The following is a 20,702-nucleotide window of genomic DNA, read 5'->3' on the forward strand; positions in this document are numbered from 1 at the left end:
AAAGGAATGGAAAACGGAGATCGTCCTACGATAATTGCAAAACATATTATATAACCTCAACAGGAGGCTTGTAACATCTTACGTTTGATTATGATGTTATACCTGGAACAACCAATCGCATTCCCCATTTCTAATCTGCTTTAGAAATATGAAGGAGTAAAATTGATCAGTGGTTGCTTTGGGACCCTCGAACATTACTCTCGTACCAAGGGTACCTTGTTGGTGTTGCTATCTTGTCAGAAGAAACCGAAATACTACCAATGGACTTTATGGGCACAAAGACTAGGTACAAGTATAAATAAAATCAATATTGCTTTATTTGACATTTTGTCACATATAGACCGTGGTATTAAAAACCTATTTGGTAACATTCCGCAAAGAATGTCCCAGAGCCCACCATGTACAGAAGGAGCACAACCAGTGATGAGGCATGGAAAAGACCACCACGATGATCCTATGGGGGGGTGAGGGACATTCTGACACTGGAGCAGAGGCGTCCCTATGGTTGGTGTAACCCAGTGCGATAACACTTGGTGACACCCCCTCTGTCGATCCCCACAGAATGGATCGGATCTGCGGATTGAGCATAATGGAGCGGACTCCGATCCATTATGCTCAATCCGTAGATCCAATCCATCCTGCGGGGATCGTCAGCATGCAACATATACGGGGTGACACCGATGATCACCGCAGGATGGATCAGATCTACGGATTGGGGAGCATAATGGATCGGACTCCGATCCATTATGCTCAATCCGTAGATCCGATCCATCCTGCGGGTATCGCCGGTTTGCTTTACAACTTACCTTTTCGTGAAGTGGGTCCGGTGTCACCCCATATAGGTTGCATGCCGACGATCCCCACAGGATGGATCGGATCTGCGGATTGATTAGAATGGATCAGAGTCTGAATAATTATCCTCCCCAATCCTAGATTGTAAGCTCCGAGGAGCAGGGCCCTCCTATCCCTCTTGTATTGAACTGTATTGTTGCTGTATTGTCTCCCGTTATATTGTAAAGCGCTGAGCAAACTGTTGGCGCCATATAAATCCTGTATAATAATAATAATCCGCAGATTCGATCCATCCTGCGGGGATCGTCGGCATGCAACCTATACGGGGTGACACCGACGATCCCCGCAGGATGGATCGGGTCTGCGGATTGGGGAGCATAATGGATCGGACTCCGATCCATTATGCTCAACCTGCAGATCCGATCCATCCTGCGGGGATCGTCAGCATGCAATCTATACGGGGTGACACTGATGATCACCGCAGGATGGATCGGATCTGCGGATTGGGGAGCATAATGGATCAAACTCCGATCCATTATGCTCAATCTGCAGATCCGATCCATCCTGTGGGGATCGTCAACTTGCTTTACAACTTACCTTTTCGCGGAGCGGGTCCGGTGTCACCCAGTGCGGTAGGTGTCACCCAGTGTGGCTCGCACCCACCGCACCTCACTAGGGACGCCACTGCACTGGAGAAATGCCCCGACATCTTTCACGACTGCCGTCGCTTCCTCAGGGGCTATTTGTATATCTAAAAATCTAAAAAAGATACATAAACTTAGATAACAAACCGAAAAAGTCATACAGACATCATACAAAGCTCATAAAATCATGTGATACACTTACATAAAATCACTCTATGCACCAGACATCCTGCTATCTTGACTTATTGATGTTATTATTAATAATCTGGTTCCTGGACAAGCGGCTTCTACACCCCAGAGGATTTCCATTGTCTCCTTGGCATATAGTGTAATGTAACAAAAATGGAAATGTGAACCACTGCTAAGAGGTTCAAATACAATTTTATTCCAATAAAGGTCAGGGAGACAATCCAAAAAGTATCCCATGCATTTCAGGGCTTCAAAAATGCCTGTGCTTGTTGTCACACTGGAGGAAATTACATTAAAGGTACAGTTCACTTCTAATCTATTCACATTGTTTTCAATCAAGCCCTGATTAAAGGGTCACTTTTGAACCCTTGGAACATGTTAGTTAATTTTTGATTCTCCCCCTGACTGTTATTGGAATAAAGTTGTATCTGGATTTATCAGAAGCAGTGTGCTGCTTCATGTTCCATTTTTGTTACGTTGCCTAGAAAAAAATGGAAATGTTCCCCGGGGACTTTGTATGGCAAAAACCACAATAATGAGTATACAAGAAGTATATAAAACAATAATGTTTATTACAAAAGATTAACATAATAAAACGAATCAGATGATTTGATATAGTAAATTGTAATACAATGATTCCTACAGTTGCAAGAAAAAGTATGTGAACCCCTTGGGATTCCGTGGAGTTTTGCATGAATTGGGCATAAAATGTGCTCTGAACGTCATCTAAGTCACAACAATAGAAGAACACAGTCTGCTGAACATAATACTACACAAACATTTGATGTTGCCATGGTTTAATTGCACATAACATGTAAACATTCAGTGCAGGGAGGAAAAAGTATGTGAACCTTTGGACTTAATAACTGGTTGACCCTCCTTTGGCAGCAATAACCTCAACCAAACGTTTCCTGTAGTTGCAGATCAGACCTGCACAAGGATCTGGAGTCATTTTGGACCACTCCTCTTCACAAAACTGTTTCAGTGTAGCAATATTCTTGGGATGTCTGGTGTGAATCGCTCTCTTAAGGTCATGCCACAGCATTTCAATCGGGTTGAGGTCAGGACTCTGACTGGGCCACTCCAGAAGGCGTATTCTGTGCTGTTGCAGCCATTGTTTTGTTGAATTACTTGTATGCTTTGGGTCATTGTCCTGTTGCATCACCCATCCTCTGCGGAGCTTCAGTTGGCGGACAGATGGTCGTACGTTTTCCTGCAAAATGTCTTGATACACTCTGGAATTCATTTTCCCATCAATGACAACAATCCGTCCAGGCCCTGAGGCAGCAAAGCAGCCCCAAACCATGATGCTCCCTCCGCCATGTTTCACAGTGGGGATGAGGTTTTGATGTTGGTGTGCTGTGCCTTTTTTTCTCCACACATAGTGTTGTGTGTTCTTCCCAAACAACTCAATCTTGGTTTCATCTGTCCACAGTATATTTTGCCAGTAGTGCTGTGGAACATCCAGGTGCTCTTTTGCAAACTTCAAACGTGCTGCAATCTTCTTTTTGGACAGCAATGGCTTCCTCCGTGGTGTCCTCCCATGTACTCCATTCTTGTTTAATGTTTTCCTTATTGTAGATGTGTCAACAAAAATGTTAGCATGTGCCAGAGATTTCTGTAGGTCTTTAGATGACACTCTGGGATTCTTCTTTACCTCATGCAGCATTCTGCGCTGTGCTCTTGCAGTCATTTTTACAGGACGATCACGCCTAGGGAGAGTAGCAACAGTGCTAAACTTTCTCCATTTGTAGACAGTCTGTCTTACCGGGGACACATGAACATCAAGGCTTTTGGAGATACTTTTGTAACCCTTTCCAGCTTCATGCAAGTCAACAATTCTTGATCGTAGGTCTTCTGAGAGCTCTTTTCTGCGAGGCATGGTTCACATCAGACAGTGCTTCTTGAAACCAGTAAACCCAAAACAGGTGTGTGTTTTTTAAGGGCAGGACAGCTGTCAGCAACACATCCAATATCATCACACTGATTGGAGTCAAGGTTGGCTCACTCCTGCCTCCAATTAGCTCTGGGAGAAGTCATTAAGCTAGGGCCTCACATACTTTTTCCTCCCTGCACTGTGAATGTTTACATGTTATGTGCAATTAAACCATGGCAACATCTAATGTTTGTGTAGTATTATGTTCAGCAGACTGTGTTCTTCTGTTGTTGTGACTTAGATGACGTTCAGAGCACATTTTATGCCCAATTCATGCAAAACTCCACGTAATCCCAAGGGGTTCACATACTTTTTCTTGCAACTGTATATCACATACAGAACATACACAATGTGCATAAAGCCTGACAGTCTGTAATACATCAACTGGCAGATGGGCAACCAGCCCAAAAGAACTTGTGCATGATGTGGTTCAGACAAAACCAACGCGTTTCGGAACTCTTACTTTCTTCTTCAGGAATTAAATATAATAATAAATAATAATAAAATAATCTTTGTTGTATTGCTCGTGTTCAGACACTTTCAGTAGTGAGGCTCTGAATTTCCAGTATATTTTTACAGTTGAAATGTTGTATAAGTCTGATGATAATTATGAAGAAACTTTACACATAAAAATGATTTGATACATTGTACCCTAGTATTGCTAGACTATATAGCAAAAATGTTTATGGAAACCTGACTATCACACCTGTAGGAGCTTGCTGGACATACCATTCTTAAACCATGGCCATTAATATGGAGTTGACCGATGCCCCTTTTTTTGGCTGGAACAGCCTACACTCTTCTTCTGAGAAGGCTTTTACTAAAAGATTTTTGGCACGTGTCTGGGGGACTTTGTGCCCACTGAGCCAAAAGAACATTTGAGAAGTCAGGTACTGATTGTGGATGGACCTGGCTTGTAAATAAGCATTTCAGGTAAAAATGAAGGTGTCCAGTAGGGTTGAGGTCAGGTACGTAGGTTGGATGAGAAGACCTGGCTCGCAATTGGCATTCCAAATAAAACCAAAGGTGTCCAGTAGGGTTGAGGTCAGGTACTTAGGTTGGATGGGAAGACCTGGTTTACAATTGGTATTCCAGTTAAAACCAAAGGTATACAGTAGGGTTGAGGTCAGAGTTCTGCACAGGCCACTTGAGTTTCTTCACAACAAAATTGTGATGAGAGAAGACATATGTCCATCAGCAGGGCGGACTGACAACTCATGAGGCCCCCGGCAATAGGGGATCATGGGGCCCCTGTGTCCTTGCCTACACTCAACAAATCCTATAAAAAAGGTACCAGGGGGCATTTCATGGGGCCCCCTACTGACCCCGGGCCCTCGGGCAGTGCCCGAGTGCTCGAATGGTCAGTCCGCCCCTGACCATAAGATAAAAATAAATTATAACATAAAAACATCTTGCATCCTCAGAACCCCAAACCCAAAGTGGCAGGCACTGGATCCCCTTGCCCAGGGACTTCCTACAGACAGCTGGATGAGAAGATGATTCATCTAAGGTCTGGGGTGGTACACCAGAAGAGACTGGAGAGCTCTCCAGGAAATAACTTTTTGCTGTAAAAAAAGACTTGTACATAGTTCCCAGGAAGTTGTCCTCAGTTTACTGTTCCTTGGGCATCCCATCCATCCCTCAACCCCATCCAAGTTGAAAACCCCTAACAAAACGTAAAAAAAAACAACCTCAAAGACTGTTTATTGTCTGTGGAATGCGAGTCTGGGAAAATACATGTTGCCTGGCTGTGCAGGACCATAGGGGGCCCAAATCTTCAGCAACTTCTAAGGGGGTAGTGCTACAAGACTATAGACATGCTACGGGAGATGGTCACAGATTGCAGGCATGCTACATGAGATAGTCAAAGACTGTAGATGTGTTACAGGAGATGGTCAGAGACTACAATTATGCTACAAGAGATGGTCTGAGGACTTACTACAGAACCATGTATAACCATACATTTTATAGAAGTTGCTGGAGATGCTTTAGAACAGGGGTGGGCAACTGTGGCCCTTTAGCTGTTGTAGAACTACAAGTCCCATGAGGCATTTGAAAACCGACAGTTACTAGCATGACTCCCAAAGGCAGAGGCATGATGGGACTTGTAGTTTGCCAACAGCTAAAGGGCCACAGTTGCCCACCCCTGCTTTAGAAGACAGTCATAGATTGGAGACACCATACATGAGACTGCTAGAAATCACTGCTATTACAGTCCCTTTACAAACCAATAGGTGCTCATTTGTGCTCCCTACATCCCCCTTAAATATTACTTATGGAAAGAAAGAAAGAAAGAAAAAAAGAAAGAAAGAAAAAGAGGGAGGGGCAGAAAGAAAGAAAGAAAAAGAGGGAGGGGCAGAAAGAAAGAAAGAAAAAGAGGGAGGGAAAGAAAGAAAGAAAGAAAAAGAAAGAAAGAAAGAAAGAAAGAAAGAAAGAAAGAAAGAAAGAAAGAAAGAAAGAAAGAAAAAAAAGAGGGAGGGAAAGAAAGAAAGAAAGAAAGAAAGAAAGAAAGAAAGAAAGAAAGAAAGAAAAAGAGGGAGGGAAGGAAAGAAAGAAAGAAAGAAATAAATAAAGAAAGAAAGAAAGAAAAAAGAAAGAAAAAGAGGGAGGGAAAGAAAGAAAGAAAGAAACAGAGGGAGGGAGAGAGAAAGAAAGAAAGAAAGAAAGAAAGAAAGAAAGAAAGAAAGAAAGAAAGAAAAGAAAAAGAGCGAGGGAGGGAGAAATAGAGGAAGAAAGAAAGAAAGAAAGAAAGAAAAAGAGGGAGGGAGGGAGAAAGAGAGGAAGAAAGAGAGAAAGAAAGAAAGAAAGAAAAAGAGGGAGGGAGAGAGAAAGAGAGGAAGAAAGAAAGAAAGAAAGAAAGAAAAAGAGGGAGGGAGAGAGAAAGAGAGAGAAAGAAAGAAAGAAAGAAAAAAAGAAAGAAAGAAAGGTGATGGGCATCACAGAAGAAGTAAGCTAGTGTGGAAGAAATGAAGCAGAGCATTTAACTTCTGAAATCCAGTCTAAGGAATATCTTTCTTTAAGTGTGGCTTGAAAACACAATTTGGTAATGAAAGTGCAGGCAACTGTCTGCAGGGGCCCTGAGGGCCACACAGTAAGTGCCAGAGGGCCACATGGCAATGCATTTGAGCTATTTTGGCCAGGACTGGTATTTCTGGAGCATTTATGTGATGTGATGAGGAGTAAAATGAAGAATGGGGCCCCATGGGCCGACGTGACCATCATCACCGTCTTGTGTTCACATGATGTACTGGAACGTTCAATCAGCAGTGGTGCCACGCGCAGATTATAAACTTCAGCCTCACCGCGCACACTTCAAACCAGCCATTGTGAAATCGCCTAATGATCCGGATGACGGGAATACAGACCGGCTGGCAGAATAATGTTAATACATTTACTGGTAGAACGCTTCATGCTGAGCCAGGCAATTACTTAAAATGTACAACTCAACTTTTGTGGAGAAATAAACAATCCACCCCAACACTTGCAGTGACAGAGCCTTAGGCCCCATGTACACAGGACACATCTGAGTGATGGAAACTGACTGCTGGAAAACGTAGATTAAAAACCGTCTGTTTAGCCGCGTTTGCATACCGCGTTTATGAGAGTCTGCTTTTAGAAGCGTTTTTTAACCACTTCCCATCCAGCCGTTGTATATAAACGGCCGGACGGTGGCAGTGCAGGGTCGGGTGGCCGTTTATAAACAGCCTCCCCGCCCCCTGCTTGTGTGCGCTCCCTGGGAGCGTGCAGAACCGCGATCCGGTGCCCGCTGTGTCCTTCAGACACAGTGGAACACCGATCGTCGTACAGAACCTCTCTGCGAGGTCCCGATCATGTGATCACTGATTGGCCAGTCAGTGATCACATGCAGAGTAGTAAGCAACATGTCACTTCTGGCATCATTGCTTACTATGTGTGAAATCTGTGAATGATCACAGAGGTCACATGGTACAGGACCATTCACAACAGCCTTGTACCATGTGACAAGCTGTGACCAATCACAGCTCACTCAGTAGTTCTCAATGACTGCAAGAATGCAGCCAGAGAGAAGGAGAAATTATTGCTTTTACAGCCTTTATGGGTGTAAAAGCAATCAGTGTAAGAAAAAAAAAAAATCTTCATCACCCCCCACAAGTAGTACAGTATCACCATGGTGACACTGTACTGCTAGGGTGGCAGTGTGTAAAAATAACATAAATAATAATATAAAAAAATAAAATAAAAATGTTTAAAAATTATAATTTTTGTTTATAAACTAATTTGGGTTATTATTTTTTACTAAAAAGATAACTGAATACATTTTGGCCAAGATTTATGAAGAAAGATTATTTATTTGCAAAATGTTATAAGAAAAACACTTTTTTTCAAAATATTTGGACTTTTTCATTTACATAGCAAAAAAAAATAAAACTCCCAGTGGTGAATAAATACCACCAAAATAAAGTTTTATCTGTTTAATAAAAATGCTAAAACAATTAATATGGGTACAGTGTTGCATGACCGCGCAGTTGTCATTCAAAGTGTGATAGCGCTGAAAGCTGAAAATTGGCCTGGACAGGAAGGGGGTAAAAGTGTCCGGACTGGAAGGGGGTAAATGTACATAAGCAGAAGAATAGGTGTGAGGACAAAAAAAATGTGTGGAGTTCTCCTTTAAGATAGGCTCCTCATTAATGCAATTAACTTGTTTTGAAAAATTTTCCAATGAGGATTAATGTGACTTCACACATGTGGGTGTACACGCTTTATCTGTTTTCTATTTTCAGGGTGAAATAACATTTCCTGAATTTACATAAGAATGAACATTCGTGTCTAATGTTAATAATTTACAGGAGATGGAGTTTGAATATTTTTTGTAATAACATTTTACTTTTATGAACTCCAGGCAGATATAAATGCATCTCCGTAATCATTAATACAACATTAAATAAAGATTTTTTAAAAAAAATGCAAGCAGTGTACATACCTCTACTTAAAGCGGTATCAAACCCAAAAGAAAACATTGATTATATTGCAGCTTACCAGTTCTTAGATGTGCTGGCTGCGTTAGTTTTGTTTTGTAAGCTTTCTTTCCTTTATTTTCACCTGGTGATCCTGCCAGTAAGTCTGTTGTTTTTCAACAGAACAAGCTGTCCTGCATATGTAGCAGTTGTAGGGTTGTGGCAAACCATTTACCACTGAAGGCATCCAGTGCGTCCCTGCACCAATTCAGCCAACTGCAGCTTACGCATGTATTTGCAAATGTGTGCAAATAAAACCCTTTGTTTTTAACACAAACTGTTAGACAGGACCAGTTTGGTTGTTTTGCAGGCTGGCTGGTAAGTGTTGCTGGGAACTCCTTTATTTGTTTGTTTGTTTGTTTGTTTGTGATGTGCATTGTGTACCTTGCTGCTAAGGCTGGTTATAGGTTGGGATGGTTGTCATTTTTTCCACAGTTGGCTGAATTGGGTGCAGGGACACACTGGATGCCTTTGCTGTCATTTTGCTTTTGCTGGGCGTCTCGTGCATCCCTACGCTTTTAACCACTTCCCATCCGGTCCATGTACATAAACGGCCGGACGGGAGCAGTGCAGGAGCGGGTGGCTGTTTATAAATGGTCTCCGCATTCCCTGCCTGTGCGCGCTCCCCGAGAGCGCACGGCACAGAGATCCGGTGCCCACTGTGTCCTCCAGACACAGCAGAACACTGATCGTTGTACGGGACCTCTATGTGAGGTCCCGATCATGTGATCACTGATTGGCCAATCAGTGATCACATGAATAGTAGTAAGCAAGATGTCACTTCTGACATCAATGCTTGCTACTTGTGAAATCTGTGAATGATCACAGAGATCACATGGTACAAGGCTACAGTTGTATATAAATGGCCGGACGGTGGCAGTGCAGGGTCGGGTGGCCGTTTATAAACTGCCTCCCTGCCCCCTGCTTGTGCGCGGTCCCTGGGAGTGCGCAGTACCGCGACTCGGTGCCCGCTGTGTCCTCCAGACACAGTGGAACACCGATCGTCGTACAGAACCTCTCTGCGAGGTCCCGATCATGTGATCCCTGATTGGCCAATAGTAGTAAGCAAGATTTCACTTCTGACATCATTGCTTACTACTGTGAAATCTTTGAATGATCACAGAGATCACATGGTACAGAGCTATTCACAACAGCCTCATACCATGTGACAAGCTGTGACCAATCACAGCTCTCACAGTATTTCTCAATGGCTGCAAGAATGCAGCCAGAGAGAAGGAGAAATGATTGCTCTTACAGCCTTCATGGGTATAAAAGCAATCAGTGTAAAAAAAAAAAAATCTTTGTCACCCCCCAAAAGTAGTACAGTGTCACTATGGTGACACTGTTCTGCTAGGGTGACAGTATGTTAAAAAAAACCATAATAATATAAAAAAAATACAAATTTAAATTTTTTTTTTAAATTATCATTTTTGGTTATAAACTAGTTTGGGTTAATTTTTTTTTTTTTTACTAAAAAGACAACTGAAAACATTTTGGTCAAGATTTATGAAGAAAGATTATTTATTTACAAAACTTTATAAGAAAAACACTTTTTCTTATAAAATCTGTATGCGCAAATGTCTGCAAACAAAACCCTCTGTTTTTAACACAAACTGTTAGACAGGACCAATTTTGGTTGTTTTGCAGGCTGGCTGGTAAGTGTTGCTGGGAAATCCTTTGTTTGTCTGTGATATGCATTGCTCTTCCATCTGCAAATTGCAACTAAGGCTAATTATAGGTTGGAATTTTTTTGTCCGGAGGTGCCCCCTGTGCTCCTTCATCCAGAGTGGGGGCACTTTAATACAGGAGGTGTGTTACTGGTCAGAAAACAGAGGGAAAAGCCTAAAATAGAAAATTGATGCAGCCACCACATCTAATGACTGGTAAGCTGCAATATATTACATTTTTGTTTTTGGATTTCATACCACTTTCATTTCTGCAAATCATTTACAGCAGAGCTCAAACTGGGAAAGGGAGAAGCAGAAAAATATACCACTTAGTTGTGCAACCAGGGGCGGACTGACCGTTTGGAAACTCGGGCACTGCCCAAGGGCCCAGGGTCAGTAGGGGGCCCCATGAGATGCCCCTGGTACCTTTTTCATAGGTTTTTTTGAGTTTGGGCAAGGACACAGGGGCCCCATGATCCCCTATTGCCCGGGGGCCCCATGAGTTGTCAGTCCGCCCCTGTGTGCAACTGTTCAAGGTGCATGTTGATAGGAGAAGAGAGCATAAAGGAAGAGAGATTAGCTTGTTATTATGCTACTTCTCTTTTCACCATCCAATCGCAGGCTGGGGGAGGGACAAGATCCTGTAAGTGTTACTAAACTGCAGCAGACAAAAATCAGGTCTCCTGTCCTGACAAACGGCACTGTGCTGTATGGCAGAGCTGTGTAAATATCAGGACCGGAAGGACAGGAGCACAAATTCTTTGGCAGGTAAACCCACTGCATTCTGCGTATTCCGTATGTGTGCTTAGCTGTTTGCCTAGAATTCGTCTTGAAGGGTTGTTTCTTCTTCATGGTATAATCACAAACTCTCTTTATACTTTAAGCAGATTACAAGAACGTAATTACTCCTTAGAACAAAGAGGATGCTGAACTGGGCTGGAAATTAAAAGAATTACATAATGAGTGGCATCCGTGGCTAGCTGCGTTCTCAGAATCCTGAATAAAACATCAATTTAGAGCCTCCTGCGGGTGTTCGGGCTTTTGTTGGGCCACAAATGGTGTGATTCGTCGGTGGTTGGGAAGATTGGAGTTGCAGTTTGACGATAATTACAGTGCAGTTGGTGGTCTACACTTAGGTAGGGAATCGTTCTCTGGAAGTTTAGTGAATGGGAGCTTCAAACAGAAACATCTATATCTGAATTCTGGTCGAACATGAAGATTTTCTGAACGCAAATATGTCATTGTTTTGATCAGTTTTATTTTTAATGTTTTAAAGTATTTTTTTTATTTTTTTGGCTAGTTTTTGTCTAGAGTGGGGTAGGCAACCTGAGAGCCGCAGGACTACAAGTTCCATCATGCCTCTTCAAGTCATAGCTGTAACTGTCAGTTTTGTAATCTTTGCAATGCCTCATGGGAAATGTAGTTCCACAACAGCTAGAGAGCCGCAGGTTGCCTACCCCTGGTCTAGACGTAAGATGATATTTTGGCATCCAGATCAGCATAAAGGCCAAGTGTGGCAGTGAGCAGTAATAACGTTTAATCTACTGATTGTTGGAACTATACTGCCAGAGCGCATTTATAGCGGCGATGTTAGTCCTAGGTAGACTGGGTATGTACTCTCCAAAAGAAAAGGAGGATGGTAGCGGAGGGGGCAGGGAAATAAAGGGGCTTGCAGAATAATTATTACGGAAGGGGCAGTCCTTATATTCGGCCAGCTATCATTGGGGTCCTTTAAGAGAGTTGGTGCGCTTAACAACTGTCCCAGTTAACCTGCATGCAGTCCCACAAGGAAGAAAAATATATGTGAAATATATTTTAAAAAATATTCTTCCCAAATATATTGAGATATATTTGAAATACTACAATTTGGCCGTATTCAATATATTTCAAAATATATTTCAATATATATATACATTATTATTATTATTATACAGGATTTATATGGCGCCGACAGTTTGCTCAGCGTTTTACATTATGGTGGGAGACAATACAGTAACAATATAGTTCAATACAAGAGGGAATTGAGGGCCCTGATCCTTGGAGCTTACAATCTAGGAGGGAGGGGCTAGTGGTACAAAAGGTAATAACTGTGGGGGATGGACTGGTTGGAAGAGTAGAGGATTCCATTATTAGCTGAGGGCGGGGTAGGCTTCCCTGAAGGGATGGGTTTTCAGAGATCGTCTAAAAGTGAGCAGAGTAGGCGATAGTAGGAACATTAAGGTGAAGGTTCCGCAGGGGGAGATCAATATTGTTTTGGGTGCCTGCCTGGACCAACAACTCATTCCGTAAGTTTATGGAGGTTTCTGTTTTAAGGAATGTTTTCTGTATATTTAAGTTAAATTGTTAATAAAAGGCCGTGAAGGCCATTTTACTCCAACAAAGTGTAGTCTCCTTTTATTGGTGGAGGGAGTGTTGGGAAATGGGGTTTTTTTGGAAGTTGGGTAAGTATGTTTTTGGGGGGTGTTAATATTTGACAACACATCTATTCTACACTAGTCATGACAGGGTGCACTCCCCCACACACACTTCCCCCCCTCAGTTGTCCAACAACGTAGCTACCAGGGAGATGACTGCTTGATACTTGGTGCTTGTCTTGGCTCCAAGTACTTGCCCAAGACAAGCAACCACAAAATGAATCCTGAGGGTGGGCCTTGTGTTGGGCTCCCGTCCCTCTGCATTGATCTTGCTGCGTCTTGTCTCGAACAAGTTCTTGGAGCTGAGATAAGCACCAGTTATCAAGCAGCCATCTCCTTGCTAGCTACGTTGTTGGACAACTGCAGGGGAAAAGGGGTTCCCAGTCCAACCTCATAGCTAGGATTACAAAGGACACAGGAACATGGGACAATGACTACATGTCCTGGGGGACAGAACACTGAAAAACAAATTAAAGAGAGACTTCTTTAAAATTGAACTTTCGGCAGATAGAAAATTTGCAATTGAACGCAGCACTGTATGGCTTAATAAATCACTAAATCTCCTTCTTTTAATGTATGTATTGTAAATATCTGAATTTAACGCTTTATATACACCCTCCCTTCTCCAGAGGGACCAGAGACCCTGCCAATCACACATCCCATCATCGCCTTACAATTCTAGAATTACATTTCTCACACTTTTGACAGCCAACCCATGAGGGGTTTCGTTTTTACATTTCTAGACAAACATAAAGTATTTTTGGAACGGGCAGACGCTGTTCCTGGAGCTCGGGGTGTGTGAATCAGATCCAGGGAGCATCTTTAAAAAGATATGTCAGGAAAAATTATACACACCTATAAATACACCGTGGATGTTTATAGAGACTTCTCTGAGAGCAAAGGAGAGAATGGCTTGGGGTCTGTCAGGAAGGTGATGTCCCAGCAAAGTCTACCTGTATGGAGGCCAAAGGGATGACCACTCTATTAGGATGATAGTTGCTTGGTTGTCCTGGTGGTCCAATGAATTTAATACAAAGGGCTAAACTGGCTAAATCACTGTCCTTCAGACTTTTAGGGGGGGGGGGCAAAGTGTGGCCATTGGGAGTAGAAAATGCCCTGCGTTAGTATGATTAAACAATGCTTGGCTTGGGCACTGGTGGGAGAAAATACATAGTTGGTGTCAGTGGAAGAAATAGAGCCCATCATTGGTGTCAGTGGGAGGTACAGTATGCCATCATTGGTGTCAGCGGGAGGAATAGTGCCTCATCATTGGTGTCAATGGGAGGAATAGTGCCCCGTTGTTGGTGTTAGTGGAAGAATTAGTGCCCCATCGTTGATGTCAGTGGGAAGAATAGTGCCCCATCATTGGTGTCAATGGGAGAAATAGTGCCCCATTATTGGTGTCAATGGGAGGAATAATGCCCTGTTGTTGGTGTTAGTGGAAGGATTAGTGCCCCATCGTTATTGTCAGTGGGAAGAATAGTGCCCCATCATTGGTGTCAGTGGGAGGAATAGTGCCCCATTGTTGGTGTTAGTGGAAGGAATAGTGCCCCATCATTGGTGTTAGTGTAAAGATTAGTGCCCCATCATTGATGTCAGTGGGAAGAATAGTGCTCTATCATTGGTGTCAGTTTAAGGAATAGTGCCCCATTGTTGGTGTCATTGGAAGGAATAGTGCCCCATCATTGGTGTCAGTGGACGGAATAGTGCCCTATCGTTGATGTCAGTGGAGGGCATAGCCCTATATCATTGGTCTCAGTGGGAGGAATAGTGCCCCATCATTGGTGTCAGTGGGAGGAATAGTGCCCCATCATTGGTCTCAGTGGGAGGAATAGTGCCCCATCATTGTTGTCAGTGGAAAGAATAGTGCCCTATCATGTTGTCATTGGGAGGAATAGTGTCTCATCGCTGATGTCAGAGGGAGCAACAACGTTTACGATGAAGAATTCCATAAATATCATTGGGCCCCTTCACACTCATACTTGTGATATTCATAAAAGTACATGAGCATCTTCCGCACAGAATCACACAAGTTTTTGGCCCCATTGACCTTAATTGTAGCATCTAAAAACACTTCTGCACAAGTTTTGCAGGCACTCCAGTTTAAAAGTCTATGGGGCCAAAAACCAAAGCTGGAGTTTGGAGTCTGGGAGGGGACCCAAGGAAGGTTGCTACCTACAGGCAAGTGCTGGAGAAGAGGATCTCCACTGTACCACCGTCTCCAAGGGAGGACAATCCTGAACAGCAGGGAGGAATCCAGCCCAGCGAAAGGCCTGAAGGCAGCAACCAACCCATTAAGCTGTCTGGAGAGGACAGTATGAGTACTCTTACACCCCCTGGGCTGAATAAGGGGAGAGGGCAGTCAGGTGTAGAACCCAACTAACTTCTCATTAAGGGCTGGTGTGCTAAATTAGCAGTTTCCGAGCCCCTTGCCCACCCAGTACAGCGGGGTGAATAGGAGGATTAATCTGGAGTCTGAGGAGGTGCACCAGAAAGCTGGAATGCTCTTAAAGGAGAGACCATATTTTTCTGTCCACATCTGTACATTGTTGCTAAGGAGTATGTCGTCAAGTTTGCAGTTACCTTGGGCATCCCATACACCCCTCAACCATATGCAAGTTATTAAACCCTGTTTTTTTTTTTTTTTTAAGTCCGCAAACGTGCAACTATAACGTAAAAACCCGTAAGTGTTCACAAAAAATGTGCAAGTGCAAAACACCACACGAAAAAGTGCACTTAGGGGTGTGTGGGTGTCCTGATCCCCCGGGGCACGAAGCTCCTGACGGGGACAAGGTTCCCACTTGGTCCTCCTGGCCAAAAGGCCTGGTGGACCACCGTTCCCTATGCCCAGCCAAAGCCGGACATTCAGTACTAGGCAAGGGGACTCTCCCGAAGAAGAGTCCTCTAGGGATCAGGGGAGGAAGGAACCATATGGCCACACATCCTCCCCCTAGACTTCAGGGTAGGCCCGAGGACCCACACCCTCCATCCGTGAAAAAACACACACATAAGGCAAAGAAAAAGTGACAAACGTGGGTAAGTGCGTAATAAATAAGAGAAAGAAAAAATAAAAAAGTGGTACCGTGCCGAATCGTGCACAGACCAGGCCCTGAGGCCCGTAGCAAAAATTGCCCTGAACTTAGCCAAAAGGCCTGGTCCTTAGGGCGCTGTGCAAAAAGAGGTGAAAAACAGTGGCCATGTGTCATCTTCACACCGTGGGGTCCCACACCCAAGTGTTACTAGTGACACCCCTGAGAGCGTCTTCCCCAGGGGGCACTGAGTTTGCGGACTTTTTGCGTCCCCAGCCCCTGGCCAGACCAAGGTAGATCCGTCCAAATCAGGAGGTACTGGGTCTTTCCAGTCTTCCCAGAGGAATTACTCCCGGGGCTCCAGCTTAACTCGTGGCGCTCCCCGGTTTCTGTCCCTCCGGTACTAGCCTTCCGGACCCCCATCATTCCAGTGAGGGTACTATACAACAACCATCCCCACAAAGCTAGAATGGTCGGGAGCACCCCCACTGGACACTGATAAGAACAGATACTACACTTGATCTTAGCCAAAAGGCCGAGAAGCGATTAAACCCTGTAATAAAATCACAAAACCAAGCTCAAGGACTGTTTACAGACACTGAGTGCAAAGTGTGGAAGAAAATGCGTGTTGCCTGGCTGTGCAGAGCTTTAGGGAGACCCAAAACTCAGCGACTCCTAAGGGGGTAGTGCTACATAAGTCTTAAGTAGTAGAAAGTTCCTTGTGTCCCTTTATGTAAATACACTATATGGCTGAACATTGGAGTGCACCTCGACATGGACTTTCGCTGTATTGTTCCATAACAACCTTTATGTAAATACACTATATGGCCAAACACTTGTGGACACCTGACCATCACACCAAACTTTTTTTTAGTAGTTATGCTGCACCCAGCGTGTCGTTCTCTGTTTATTTTGTTTTGCTATTTTAACTATTTTCATTTATGTAAGTTATGGAGTATTATGCCTCAGGCATATCAAAAAAACTGTTTGTATGTACACTACAGTATGTTTTTCTATTATTGTGGTTATTATATTTTTGCAGAATTCATCTATTCCTCTGACCTGCTGAAGAAGACGATAAAAGCTGAAACATGTTGGGGCAGCTTTGTAGGGGTTTCTAGTTGTACCCACATTGGATAGTTGACTAATATTTATGGAATATTATTTTTAAAATGTAATTCATAGAGGTTCTTTTTTTAAGAAATTTTCTTGTAATAAAACTTGCTGATTTTACATAATTTTCTGTTGTATGATTAATGTTTATGGTATCTAAAAAGTCCCATCCACGGTTCCCCTTTTTTTTTCCAGTGTATTGAGGGATGTGGCACCATTCTATCCTGAAGCATGAACTGACCACATTTGTAAACTAGTCAAACACTAACCTGTATGAAGGTCAAGAAACATCTTACAGTCAGTGAATAACTAATCACATTTACAAGGAAACTGCTCAACTTTATTCATGAGGTGTTCAATGTAGAGTTGCACCCCTACCCAGCCCCCCACCCCAATCATTTTTTGACCAATTCAGCCTCCACTTTACTTCAAAGATTTTCAACAAGATTTAAGAGTATTATCTGTGGGAATCAGGGCCACATTTTATGCTCTTCATTCTTACTATAGATGATCACTCCAAGAAGACCTTGGGGTAATTTACAAACATGATTGACATCGCTGAAGTTACAGTTCGTTTTGAAATCTCTAACACTTCTATAAGATCAACTATTGACTTATAATCAGCTTTATGTATGATTTGGTTGTTCAATGTTCAATATGGGTTGCCCACCTCCCCTCTACACCTTCCGTCTCCCATCTTTGTGGCCTCCATTCTCCTCGAAAGACTTTCCACAAAATTTTGAGACTTTGGAGGGGTTGTTGGTGGGAATCGATACTCATTCAGCCAAAACTTTTGAGGGATCATGTACCAATTTTGCGAGAGAACAGGCTCACAATTAGGATTCCAATGTGTCTCCCAAAGGTGTTCAGTAGGGTTGAGGTCAGGGCTTGTGTGGGCCACTGTAGTTCTTCCACATCAAATGGGTCTAACCATGTCTTTAGGGAGCTGGCTTTGCATACAGTCAGCCAAAAGAACATATGAGGGCTCATGTACCAATTTTGCATGAGAAGAACAGGCTCACAATCAGCATTCCAATGCATTTCAAAGGTGTTCATTAGAGTTGAGGTCAAGGCTTTGCAAATCCAACACAACAAACAAAGTGTTGGCTCTGAGGAAGAGGTTGTGTCCTCGAAACGCGTTAGCCAATTGGTCATCCAATGGTTCCATCGTATGGACTCAGATGTTGTTTGGATCATACATCTTGTTCAGTTTGACATGCCTGTGTTAATATGTCCATTGTGAGTATGATACCTATTTTGTTTCTTCAATAAATTATTTTAAACGATAATGCACTAGGTCGGTGCGCCCTTTTTCTGTTTCTCCATTTGTGTCAAGGCTTTGCAGACGCCACTCTATTTCTTCCACAGCAAACTGGTCTAACCATGTCTTTATGGAGCTGGCTTTGCATACAGTCAGCCAAAAGAACATTTGAGGGATCATGTACCAATTTTGGATGAGAAGAAAAGGCTCAAAACTGGCATTACAGTAGGGTTAAGGTCAGGGCTTTGTAGACGCCACTCTATTTCTTCCACAACAAACTGGTCTAACATGTCTATATGGAACTGGCTTTGCATACAGTCAGCCAAAAGAACATTTGAGGGATCATGTACCTATTTTGGATGAGAAGAACAGGCTTACAATTGGCATTCCAGTAGGGTTGAGGTCAGAGCCTTGTTGAAGCCACTCTAGTTCTTCCACAATCTAGTTCTTCTACAATCTAGTTCTTCCACAATCTAGTTCTTCCACAATTTAGTTCTTCCACACCAAACTGATCAAACTTTATGGAGCTGGCTTTGCATACGGTTATACTAGGGCAGAAAATGACCTTAGCCAAGCAACCAACCATGGCTGAAAGCTTGTAATTGACTAAAATGTCTTTATGTGCTGTGGCATCAACCATACCCTTCACTGGAAACACCTGAACTCAATGATTTGGAAGAATGTTTAATTCTAGTTTTGGGGGTAAAGTGCATAAACGTGAATGGAGAACATGTTTCTCTGAAGATGAAAAGTCCTTTTAATTGAAAAAAAGACAGAAGCTGCCTATGTTTTATTCTGCTTTTCAAACCCTGCCATCCAAGATAAAGTCCTTACATTTTATGCCACGTCATTACCTTCAGCAAACTTATTTATTACAGTCTATAAAGGACCTCTACAGCTGCTTCTCTCTGACGTCTTTGGCGGTAAACTATTTATATCATTGGCGTGCTGTGAGTGCGTTCTGTGTTAAGGTTGCAATTTATCAAGGCCATGCTGTAGTATTAATCGCTGGCCAGGTGCTGATAACCATCTCTATGAGATCTAACATGATGTGCGCAGCCCTCGGTCCCATTGTGAATAGATCCCGCTGGATACGGTGTACACAAAGGTCAGCGCTTTGTGTCTCTGCTGATTTATAAAAAATTGTAAACATTTTACATAATGTAAGCTCTTTCTTGTCCAGGTGGGATGCACTTAAGCTCCAGCAGTCACATGCTATGGGACCGCATTGCAAACATCCATCTGAGTGAAAAAAAAAAATTCAAGAATAAGCAAATTATACAAAGGGGTCTATTTATCAAAGTGGGGAGAACGTCACCAGAACACCGAGGATCACCAATATGGGTCCAAAAGTTTTAATGAACGATCACATAGTTACAGCAAGGCAACGTTTCGGAGTCTCGCAGGACCCCTTCATCAGGCATGTGACTGTATTATTTCTGCCGCTAGGTGGTGGTGTTCTTGTATAATGTTCTTTCTAGTGGAACTGCATGGTTGTGGAGTCATTACCTGATTCTGTTGGTTTCCAGTAAAACAAGAAGGGCTCAGCCATTAGTCCACCATAACCAGGGGTGGACTGACAACTCATGGAGCCCCCGGGCAATAGGGGATCATGGGGCCCCTGGGTCCTTGCCCACACCCAAAAAAGCCTATGAAAAAGCCAATGAAAGGTAACAGGGGCATCTCAAGGGGCCCCCTACTGACCCTGGGCCCTTGGGCAGTGCCTGAGTGCTCAAATGGTCAGTCTGCCTCTGATCTTGACTGCTAGGAGATGTTTCTGCAGAACCTCTCCAACAGCTGTGAAGGACTGAAATTTTATTGGTGTCATTGTCACCCCTGAAGAGGAGCAGAGAGGATCTCCCAGAGCTATCAGGTGGGCATGACCCTCGCATCACTGGTCAACAAGGGGCCACCCCTGTCCCTATTAGGGCAACAAAAATTATCCAGTGAAGTTGGCCCCTGTGGTATTGTGGCCCTAGCACATTGATTATTATTTATTTTCAGGGATGAGAAAGTGCGGCCTTTTATTTAAATACGTAGATTGCAGGATGACTTTTCGTATTTGGCCTTGTGTTCAACTCTATTTTCAATTGTTGTCGTATTTACCCAGGTCACACATTTTATGCTCCTCTGAGAGGGCCTTGGGGTCATTTGCAATCATGTTTGGCATTGCTGAAATTAAAAAAATTCCGTTGATCATCTTTGAAACCAGTAAGGCTTCTTTAAAGCGGAATTTTACCCATACCAACTTGATAAAAAAAATATGTCCTTTAGCAAGGAACATACATTCCACATTAACAATGATGGGCAGCACAGTGGCTAAGTCAGTGCTTCTCAAATAGTGGGGCGCGCCCCCCAGGGGGGGCGCAAGGCTCCGTCAAGGGAGGGCGCGTTTGACCTCGGGGAACATACCGTATTTTCCGGCCGTCCCCCTCCCTTCCGACAGAAGGGACACTAAGTACAGGGTTGGGCAGAGGGCTGCTGTCTCTTACCTGGCTCCCACGATGATCCATCCAGGAAGCGCTGCTCCTTCCGTCACTCCGGCCACTCCCTCACTCCTGCCGCTCGGCTCCGCCTCCTCACCGGTGATTGGCCGCCAGAACTGTAGCTCAGGAAAGGTACACAGGCGGCCAATCACGGGCGAGGAGGCAGAGCCGAGCGGA

At 43.4% G+C, this 20,702-nt stretch overlaps 1 pseudogene; it reads right to left on the minus strand.

Moving 5' to 3' along the window:
• Window positions 1-16,096: 16,096 nt before the first annotated feature.
• Window positions 16,097-16,212, minus strand: LOC149457091 (U2 spliceosomal RNA; annotated as a pseudogene).
• Window positions 16,213-20,702: the final 4,490 nt, after the last annotated feature.

This window comes from Staurois parvus, unplaced genomic scaffold (genome assembly GCF_062004578.1).
Source record: "Staurois parvus isolate SC_StPar_1 unplaced genomic scaffold, SC_StPar_1.0 ptg000335l, whole genome shotgun sequence".
Classification (NCBI taxonomy): domain Eukaryota; kingdom Metazoa; phylum Chordata; class Amphibia; order Anura; family Ranidae; genus Staurois; species Staurois parvus.